Raw genomic sequence first — 9,820 nt, 5'->3', positions numbered from 1 at the left:
AAGTAACCGGAGATTTAAAATTGTTTTTTGTAATCTACATAACTGAGCACATAGTTTAAGAGCATTATGGTATCTCAGGTTTGAAGAGACTTGATCCAAATCCTCCCCTCCCTCCACTGCCAAAATGTTATCTAGTGTGTGCTGTAGTTAAGTCCTAGCCAAAGCATATCTTTGAAAAGTCCTAAGTATTGGAAGGTATTCTGTTACTGGTGGCTGCCATTGATTATCTCTGAATATTTTCTTGATGTTTATAATGCTCCTGTCCAATAGGTCAAGTCTTAGTAAATGAAAAGATTGAACTATATTTTAGAATTAAGATTCATTTCTAGTTTAATTACAAATGGAGGCTATGAATTTCAGTTTTTTTATAACTAATTATCAAGGTTAGTTTGATACACTGTGAAGCGATTGTTCAATTTACTTTTCTTGCTTAGATGAAGATACCTTTTAATTTTTTTCAACTTCATTTTGAAAAAATTTCAAACTTAAAAAACATTGCAAAAATATATGAAGTATTTCCCATGTTCTTCTAGTGATAACATATAACCACAAGACAATTGTCAAAATCAGGGAATTAACATTATTAATATTGTCATCTTTCACTATTATTCTACAGACCTTACTCAGATTTCACCATTTGTTCCACTAATGTCTCCCTAGTTGATTCACTTCATTATCACACATTGTTTAGTTGTCATCTCTCTTAAACTCCTTTAATCTGGGACTCTTCAGAGTTTGTCTTTTATGACCTTAGACTTTTTGAAAAGTACAAGCCAATTTGTAAAAGATCTCCCAGTTTAGGGTTTCCCTAATGTTTCCTCATGATTAAATTGTTTATTGCATTTTTGGCAAAAGTAAGATACCTGATGGGTCCTCAGTGCATCTGCAAGCACATGATGTCACTTTGTCCTCTTACTAGTAATGTTAATTTTGACCACTTGGTTAGGGTGATATTTGCCAGATGTATCCAATGTCAAATTTGTAATTTTTCCATTTGTAATTAGTATCTTATGGGAAAATTATTGTCTCATATTTCTCATACTTTTGCCCACCAATTGGCAGACATTCATGGTTTTTGTTTCTGGGGGTTTTTTCCTTAGGCTTTTTATTGAAACAGTTGTTAGTGTAGGATTTGCCAAATGATGAGTTTTCTATTTTCATCTTTCCTTCTACTTTTAGTAGTTCAAATTCTGTTAGGCAATTTCCATGTTGATAATGGGCTCATGTGTTTTTATGTTACTCTATAAGTGCATCACTGTCATATATTTTATTACTCAAACTCCCACATTTGCCCATGCAAACCCCTTCGCATTGACCCTTGTGCCTTTTTGACATGTCGCCATTCTTAATATTTTCTGGCACCAGAAGATGTTCTGGACTCATCTCGTATTTTCTCTTCTCTAACCTTAGAATCAATGATTTCTCTAAGCATCCATGGTTCCTTTCAGAATCTATTTAGAAGCCAAAATCTGCACTAAGTGTACACTTTGGTACTGAAGTGTCATTGCTTCCAGCCTGTTTAACAGAGCTAGAAAATATGTATGTATATATACATCTGTATCACTTTCTAGATCTGTTAGGTGTGTTATGTATTTGTGTGTGTTAATTGTATGTGTATATGTATGTATATACTATGTATCTCCTTGAGTTCATTTAGATACTTCCGTTCAACACCAGCACCAGATTCATTCTAGTCTTTCTCCTTTCTTATTACTCTTGTCCAACAGTAAGAAATCTGACTTAATTTACCTATGAAAAACTACTAACCAGAGTACAGTATATGTATATAGTTCCTTTATAGTATTAAAAGTACATAAACAAAATACTGGTTTACAAAGGTTAGTTATTTGCTCCCCCTTTCAGGGTGGTTGTGTTAACTCACTTGGAATGCATTTGTGTTTCATAATGAATTCCTGCTTATTCCTTGTTAATGTTTTGTTATTTGAAATATTAGCATAGGTCTAAAAGTTGAAACTACACAAACATTGTCACTCTCTATTCTTTCTCATTCTCTTCCTCCTGTCTTTTCTATCCTGTTTGCACCTATCCCCTATAAGTAATCTATCTTTGGTTTTTGGTTTATCCTTCTTTGTTTCCTTTTGAATAAATGAATAGATGGGTGTTAATTATATCTCCTTATTTCTTACATGAAATGTAATATAATTACTCTTATCCTCCCTCCACCCTCTCCTTATAGTATACAATGGAAACTCTGCCAGTTCATGGAGATCTTTCTCAAAAAAAAAAATTTTTTTTAAGGCTGTATAATACTCTACTGTGGGAATATACCATAGTCAGTGCAATTATTCTTACTTGTATGGGCATTTAGGTCATTTCCAATGTTTTGCCATTACAGTGCTGAATTGTATAACCTGTACACGTGTATTTTTTTTTTTTTTATTGGGATGTATCTTCCTTCAGGTAAATTCCAAGAAGTAGGATGCTGGGTCAAAATATAAGTGCATATCTATTCTTATTCAGTTCAGTTCAGTTCAGTTGCTCAGTCATGTCCAACTCTTTGCGACCCCATGAATTGCAGCACGCCAGGCCTCCCTGTCCATCACCAATTCCCGGAGTTTACCCAAACCCATGTCCATCGAGTCGGTGATGCCATCCAACCATCTCATCCTCTGTCGTCCCCTTCTCCTCCTGCCCCCAGTCCTTCCCAGCATTAGGGTCTTACTCGATATTGTCAAATTCTCCTGAAGGATTGTACCAGTTTGTTTCCCCACCAGAAATGTATGAGTGCCTCTTCCCACAGCCTTGCCAGCACAATGTTTGCCATGCTTTTTTAATTTTTGCTATCTCTGATAGGTTTTTAAAAATGGGATGTTAGAGTAATTTTAATTTGCATCTCTCTAGCTATGAGTGAGATTGAATATCTTCATAGGTTTAGGGGAAGTTTGAGTATCTTTTTAGGAATAGCCTATTTCATTCCATTTTACTATTGGGTTTTGGTCTTTTCTCAAATTTTAAGAATCTCTGTCATTTTTTAATTTTTATATATTCTATAAATATTCTATCCCAATTGTTAGTTGCTTCTGGCTTTGATTATGGTGAGTGTTCTTTGTAATACAGAAAGCTTCCTTTTTTGATATATATAGTGAACTTTGCTTATTGCTTTTCAATTTTGTTAGTAGTTAGAAAGCCTTTCTCTATATTGAGGTCAAAGATGCATTCACTGTTGTTTTTGTAGTGGCTTATTTTAAAATGTATTGTTTCATTTTAAAATTTAAAGATTCCTCATCCACTTGGAGTATATTCTTGTGCATTTGTGAGACCAAGATCTAATTTTAGTTAAATACGGTATTAAGCCATCCTAATCAGAAGTAGTCTGCTTTTGTATTTTCCGGGTGTTAAATTTTTTCTTACAGGTTTTGCATATTTCCTGTTAAACTTCTTCCTAGTTAGTCATCATTGTTGCTATTAAAATGAGGTTTTCTCTATCATGTGCTGGTTATTTCAGGATATGAAGGCAGTTTCTGTATGTTAATTCTGTATCCTGCTATCTTACTAAATTCTTCAGAGTTTTATCATTGATTCTCAAGAATTTTCTAGGTGTACCATAATATCACCTGCAAAGAGAGATGGCTTTATCAATTTTTGTGCCTCTTATTTTTCTTGTCTAATTGTATTCCTTAATACCTCTAATACAATATTGAATAGTAGTAGAATAAATGGATATCCTTGCATTATTCTCAGAGGAATGTCTCCAGTGTTTTAAATAAGACCCTGACTTTAGGACCAAGATAAACATGTTAAGAAAAAACCCCATAAATTCCTAATTAGAAAAAAAAAAATTTGGCTGTGCCAGGTCTTAGTTGCAACATGCTGGATGTTCAGTGTTTAGTTGCAGCATGTGAACTCGTAGTTGCGGCATTTGGGATCTAGTTCCCTGACCAGGGATAGAACCTAGACTCCCTGCATTGGGAGCATGGAATTTTAGCAACTGGACCACCAAGGAAGTCCCCATAAATTCCCAGCTCTCCTAAGAGCTTTTATCAGAAGTAGGTGTTGAATTTTGTTGAAAGGTTCTTCAGCATTTTATCAGTGAGGGCAAACTAATATAAAGAATTGTTAACATCAGAACTCTCAGGTGTAGTAGAAGTAGCAACTGCAGGTAGAAACTAACTACCCACAAGGCTAAGAGAATAACTGAATAAGGGAAAGACATCTCAGAGGAGGGGCCCAGAGGCTGAAATTCAAATCTTTGAGGATAGAGCTGCTAGCTTCAGGAAAGAGCAACATACCAAGCTTCCCATCACCATAGTGAAGACAAATTTTGGAAACTCATGATTGAACTTCTGCATGAAAAGTCCCTTGGTGATATGTAGCCCTTTACCCCCACAAGAATCCATTGTTAGTAATAATTAACTGTTTTTAGTTATTTACATTTTACTTCATTTCCCTATACTTTCCAAATTTTCTACATTGATCTCACATTACTTTGATAATGGACGTGGACATAGAACTCTTATTCACATCTTGTACTTTTTTTAATGTAAATGTTCTGTTCTAAACTTTGTTTTCTTCTAAGTATAAGTCCTCTTTGAAAGCATCTTATCTTTCGTATCTGCTGAATTCACCTTGCTTAATTAGAAAAGTGTACTATGTAGAATATCAAGGATGACAAGTATAACTTTACACTAAGTCTGAACTCTGGTGTATGTTTATCACTGATTGATGTCATCCAAATAATGCCAAAAATGAATTTCACTCAGAATCCAGCAGTATTGTCCTGATCTCATGATATACACCTAAAGTTACTTATTTTATTCTTGCTTTTATTTTATATATATATTAACATATATATAATTTAATATTTAAATTATATTTAGATATAAAGATTTATATTAAATTATATATCTATTATATATATATCTATATCTGCTTTTAGAATTCCATGACTAATCTTAGTTGATGTGAAATGGTTAATTAGTAACAACTATGAATTTACCCATGTAACCATGACTGAAATTTCCTAAATAATACTAAGAGAATATATAATTATTATGCCCCGATTTTAATAAAAAGAAACATTGTATCAGCATTCAAACATCTAAGATCATGGCATCCAGTCCCATCAATTCATGGCAAATAGATGGGAAAACAATGGCAACAGTGAGAGATTTTATTTTCTTGGGTTCCAAAATCATTGCACATGGTGACTGCAGCCATAAAATTAAAAGATGCTCCTTGGAAGAAGAGCTATGACAAACCTAGGCAGCATATTAAAAAGCAGAGGATTACTTCGCCGACAAAAGCCCATATAGTCAAAGCTATAGTTTTTCCGGTAGTCATGTATGGGTGTGACAGTTGGGCCATAAAGGCTGAGCATCTAGGAATTGATGCTTTTGAACTGTGGTGTTGGAGAAGACTCTTGAGAGTCCCTTGGACTGCAAGGAGATCAAACCAATCAATTCTAAAGTAAATCAGTCCCGAATATTCACTGAAAGGACTGATGCTGAAGCTCCAATACTTTGGCTACCTGATGCAAAGAGCTGACTCACTAGAAAAAACACTGATGCTGGCTGGGAAGGATTGAAGGCAGGAGGAGAAGGGGACGGCAGAGGGTAAGTTGGAAGCATCACTGACAATGGACATGAGTTTGGACATTGGGAACTGGTGGACATCCGGAAGATGGTGAAGGACAGGGAAGCCTGGCGTGCTGCAGTACATGGGGTCACAGAGTCGGACACAACTGAGCAACTGAACACCACCAGAGTACTGCAAAGAAAATAATGTGGAAAGAATGCAAGTATTGATACTAATTAGGTAAAGTATTTGCAAATTATTAAAGCAAATCTAACTGAAGATGCAATTGAGAATGAAAAGGTGTGTATGTGGGAACACGGTTAAATGAGGAATGTCTACTTTTCCACTTAGTTTTGCTATGAACCTAAAACTGCTCTTTAAAAGAAATAGTTAAAAAAAATTTTTTTAAATGTGAGCAGTGGTTTGACTTACAGATTGACAAGGTATGTCTCTTAACCATAATCTAATAATACTAAGTTCAATATAAAAACCACCAAATATATTTGCTGTGAGAGAATATTAATTTAATCTGTGTATGAACAGTTATATGCATTACCATACCAGCAAATTTCCCAAAACATTTAAATGTAGTTACATTCTCAAAGGGTAACTCTTGAGACGATAATGTCCCTTTCCCAGCTGATTTTAAACAAGTGTTTCTTCTCGTTCTATCTATTTGAATGCTACAGTAGGCATCGACTATGAGATGCTCCAAGGAAGACAACTGCGAATCTCAAGTATAAATTTTACTACAGGCCTTGCTTTCTCCAGGAGGAGGAACTGAAGAAGCAGGTGTGGGCCTTCCCTGGTGGTTCAGTGGTTAAGATTCTGCAGTTACAATGCAGGATGTGTGGGTTCAATCCCTCTTGGGAGAACTTAAGATATCGCATGCCACACTGCCAAAAACACCTAAAGGAGCTGCCATTCTGTGCCATCTCTTAAGGGGTGCTGGTAGTGCCATCCACTACCAGCAAGAGGGATCGAATACACTTTCATTACTCACTTATATGACTTCCCTGCTGTGGACATAGAGCCATTAAGAAAACTGGGAAGGTTCAAGATTAAGAGCAATTTCAGATATTAATCTGGAAGTAATGTGTGTCAGAGAAAAACAAGGCAAACATGAAAGCTGGGAAGCAGAGATATTGGTAATGCACTGCATGTGTGAGTTTATAAAATCTTAAAAGAGTACTATGTTAACAGGGTTTCCCAGGTGGTGAAGTGGTAAAGAATCCACTTGCCAATGCAGGAGATCAAAGATATGGGTTTGATCCCTGGGTCAGGAAGATCCCCTGGAGTAGAAAATGGCAACCCACTCCAGTGTTCTTGCTTGAGACACCCCATGGAGAGAGGAGCCTGGTGGGCTATAGTCCTTGGGGTTGCAAAGAGTCGGACATGACTGAGATACATCCACACATATAATATGTTATCAGTAATTAGTAGTGATGTAATAGAAGTAACAGATCAGAGACATTGCTAAGGAATTCATTGCCTGAATCAGCTAAGGAATTCATTGCCTGAATCACTGATGGAAGCATCCCTGATGACTAGGGGTCTGGATCTAGGTACCTGGAGAATAGTAGATGCTAAAGGGAAAAAAAACTGACACACACACATATGTATTACAGGATAACTTTTAAAATTTAAGAAAAACCTCCAGTCAAGATTTAGGAAAATCCACAGAGGGTTTTCAAGGGGAAATGGGGTCAACATTAAGACTTAATTGTATAACAGTAATTACCATTGGTGTGGGAGTTAATAAACTATATTCCTCTTACCTGTTTTCACATCTGTTGGAAAGTGTTGATATGTATCTGAACTTACACTGCCTACAGCTCATGAAATGGATGCCTGTGGAGTAGAAGACACTGTGCCAAGAACTTAGAGCAAGGAATGAAAACAAAGCAAACTCAAGTGGTAGATTTATATGCAAATATGTCTTTTTTTTTTTAATTTTGAGAAAGATCTTTATTTGCTTTACATAGCAGTAAAAATTGTATATTATACATTGCCTGTGTGTGGGTTCAGTCACTAAGTCATGTCTGGCCTTTTTTGCAACCCCCTTGACTAGCCCACCAGGCTCGTCCATCCATGTAATTTTCCAGGCAAGAATACCGGAGTGGGTTGCCATTTCCTACTCCATGTCATGTTTTCTAGTTGGCTTTCCTGGTGGCTCAGATGGCAAACAATCTGCCTGCAATGCAGGAAACCAGGGTTTGATCCCTGGATTGGGAAGATTCCCCTACAGACAGGAATGGCTACCCACTCTAGTATTCTTTTTGGAGAACTCCGTGGACGGAGGCAGGCTACAGTCCACGGTTTGCAAAGAGTCAGACACAACTGAATGAGCACTTTCTAACAGAACTAATATTCCTATGAAAAGACAGACTAGCAGCCAGGACTTTTTATTCAAGACAACCATAGGAAATTTTCTGGTGGTCCAGTGGATCAGCCTCCATGTTTCCACTGGAGGGGGCATGAGTTCAATCCCTGGTCAGGAAGTTAAGATACTACATGCTGCACAGCCAACAAAGCCAATCATATACTATGTATAAGAGACATACCTTAAATATGAGGTTATGAGCAGGTCGACAGCAATAAGGATGGTAAAATGTACCACATGAATACCACCCCCCCCAAAATCCTCAAGTAGCTATTTTACTCTTTAAAAAATATTCATTTGGTTGTGTCAGGTCTTGGTTGTGGCATGCAGGATCTCCTATTGCAGTATGTGAGCTCAGTAACTGCTGCACCGGGGCTTATCTGCCCTGCAGCATATGTGATCTTAGTTCCCCAACCAAAAATGGAACCCAAGTCCCCTGAACTGTAAGGTGGACTCAACACCTGGGCCACCAGGAAGCCCCTGTAGCTATTTTAATTTCACTCAAAGTAGACATAAAGCAGGGAGCATTACCAGAGGCTCTTCATTTTATCCTTTCATAATGATACAAGATATAACTCACCAGGAAAACAATTCTGTATTAGACAACTAATAACAGCTTCAAGATATATGAAGCAAAAATTGCCAGAATTATTAAAAGAAATAGACAAATCTACACTCATACAGGTAGAGGTATTCTTCTGATAGAACCAACAAACGAGAAAAAGAAAAAAAAAAGAATAGGGGTACAGGATATTTCAACAAAAATAATCATTTAATTGACACATGTTAAAACAATGCCTCCACACTGCAGAAAATTAAGTTCTCATGAAACATTTACAAAAATTGACCACTGCTTATCCATAAAAAATAACCCTCATCAAATGTTAAAGAATAAAAAATATACAGAATGTTTTTAATCACAGTAAAATTATTTTAGAGATCACTAACAAAAAGATAACCCCAAAACCCTCTATGTTTAGAAGTAAAATATGTGTGAAATAAATTATAATGAAAATTAGAAAATATTTTAAATCAAGTAACAGTGAAGGAATACCATATCCCAATGTGTGGAATGTTGTGAAAGCTGAGTTTAGAAGAAACTTAACATTAGAAAAGATATTAAGTCAGCAGTCCTTACCTGAATGGTGGTAAACTGGAAAGAGGCAGCAAATTAAGCCCAAAGTCAAGATGGCTCAGTGGTAAAGAATCCACCTGCCAGTGCAGGAGATGTGGGTTCAGTCTCTAGGTTAGGAAGATCCCCTGGAGAAGGAAATGGCAACCCACTCCAGTATTCTTGCCTGGAAAATCCTATGGACAGAGGAGCCTCAGGGGCTGCAGACCATGGGGTCACAAAGAGTCTCAGCAACTAAACAACAACCCGTACTCTTAACATTCTGGAGAAATCCAATAAACGGCAGTATTCACTTCAAAACTTCAGATAACAGACTATAAAATAAGCCTGATATATTTATCCAAACAGTAAACGTAAAACCCCTGTTTAGGAACCTCCGTGAAGGTTTAAACTTCCATTATAGGTTGAATCCCCTAATTCAGTTATGAGTGGGAAGCATCATATACAGTTTACTCCACAGCTATTAGAAAAAAAGACACTGAAGGTCCGGACTAAATCCAGCAGTTTAGGTAACTTTGTGAAATTATGTAAAAAGCCACCAGCATTTAATAAAACAGCACTAACAAGCAGATTTAATCAGGGGATACCTGATCTGACAACTACAACAAATCAATGTGTGCTTTTAGAAAGGAATTATTATAAACAGCAGTTTCTCCATGGAAATATAAAACTGAATTTTTGGAATCTTAATACTTACTTCTGCATGAAATTTATGTAATTTTCTAAACACACTTCAATTATCCAAACATGGCAGTTAATTGTACTACTTT

The sequence above is a fragment of the Giraffa tippelskirchi genome, chromosome 2 (genome assembly GCF_054371585.1).
Source record: "Giraffa tippelskirchi isolate mGirTip1 chromosome 2, T2T-mGirTip1v1.2.pri, whole genome shotgun sequence".
In the NCBI taxonomy this organism is placed as follows: domain Eukaryota; kingdom Metazoa; phylum Chordata; class Mammalia; order Artiodactyla; family Giraffidae; genus Giraffa; species Giraffa tippelskirchi.
Note: the sequence above shows the minus strand (reverse complement) of the source record.